Raw genomic sequence first — 1,686 nt, forward strand, 5'->3', positions numbered from 1 at the left:
CTTGTTCTTTTGAACCTCTGCCATTGCCACTGTCAAGAACAAACTGGGGCTGGCTTGACGATCCTAGCAGGAGGATGGAGCACAGCCACCTGCAAGCCAAGCCCAGCCAAGATCAGTCAACCCTCAGTCAACTCACAGACTTTGAGAAATAATAAATAGGTGTTTGGGGATGAATTGCTACACACAATATCCAACTGATACAGGAGTATGGCCCTCTCCTCTCCCTATGATGGACTGTGCTCCTCCATTGATATCCGTATACTCCAAGAAGGAGGAGTCATCTGGAAATTAATGTTACTTTGTCTGCAGTGTTCAAGGCTCCCATTCGACCCAATACCATGAACTCTGTTCACACCAACTTGCATGAAAACAGCAAACAGCCATCTGGTGTCAGTGAATTAGCAGGTCATCAAACCAGTGCTGAGTCTTAGAGAGACTGGCCGAGCCATGACTCAAATTTCCAGAGTTCGAAGTGGTGAAACTCACCATTCTGTCCAGGGTGCTTTTAGAAATATGTGTCATAGGGGCCACATGTTTGCACCAACCAAAACTTGGTGCCTTTGGCACCACAGAATGAACACAACACAGAAGCAATATGCCATCACTCTGCCCTGGCTGCCTCAGCCTTACTAGCGCTGGTCATGTCTAAAAGTCTTCGTATTGAGGAAGTTCCTGAACTTTCTTTGGTGGTTGAAGGCTATAAAAAGACCAAGGAAGAATGATATCAAAAAGGTCTATGCCTCTCAGAGAATGAGAGCTGGCAAGGGCAAAATGAGCAACTGTCATTGTATCCAGCACAGGGGCCCCTGCATCATCTATAATGAAGAAACATTAAGGCCTTCAGAAACATCCGTGGAATTACTTTACTTAATATAAGCACATAGAACATTTTGAAACTTACTCCTGGTGGGCATGTGGGGCCTTTCTGCATTTGGATTGAAATGCTTGCTTTCTGCAAGCTAGACACTCTGTATGGCACTAGGGGTAAGCATGCCTCCCTCAGGAGTGACTACAATCTTCCCATGCACAAGATGCTTAATACAGACCTTAGCAGAATCTTGAAGAGCCCAGAGATCCCAAGAGCCCTCCAAGTACCACATAAGAAGATTCAGTGCAGAGTTCTGAAGAAGTATTCACTGAAAAACCTGAGAATCATATTGAAGCTACATCCATGTGAAAAGACCATGCACCAGAACACCATTCTTCACTGGGCCAAGAATCACAAATTCCAGATGGATAAGGCAGGAGCAGTATTAGAAGCCAAATCAGATAAAAGGGTTCTAGGCCAGAAGCTTGTGGTAGGGGAGAAAGGAAAGAAGGCTGTCAGTGTTAAGAAGCAGAAGAGGAGGAGGAGTTATAATGGCAGTGTAGTAGGGGGACCCCGGGCTTGCCTCATCCCTCAAACATAGCTAGATCAACATCAAATCATTTGGAACACCTAACAAATCGATCTGAGGATGAAGAGAATGATCCTCACAATTAGAGAAGAGAAGGTGGCAGGAGCAGAGATGTAAAATGGGGGAGAGAAAAGCTGTGGTGTTGCAGTGGAGAGGAAGCCCTTTTCACAGAGAGAAGACAGAGAAAAAAGAGAGGGGGAGAGAGCAGTGCGTGGGGTTCATGCAAGAAATACACTCCCCCCAAACCACTGACTGGGGAATCAACAGGAACTGACTATTGCAAGATTTT

General features: G+C 45.6%; 1 pseudogene; it reads left to right on the forward strand.

Moving 5' to 3' along the window:
- Positions 1 to 220: 220 nt before the first annotated feature.
- LOC115513095 lies at positions 221 to 1,409 on the forward strand (annotated as a pseudogene).
- Positions 1,410 to 1,686: the final 277 nt, after the last annotated feature.

This window comes from Lynx canadensis, chromosome B1, assembly GCF_007474595.2.
Source record: "Lynx canadensis isolate LIC74 chromosome B1, mLynCan4.pri.v2, whole genome shotgun sequence".
Lineage (NCBI taxonomy): Eukaryota > Metazoa > Chordata > Mammalia > Carnivora > Felidae > Lynx > Lynx canadensis.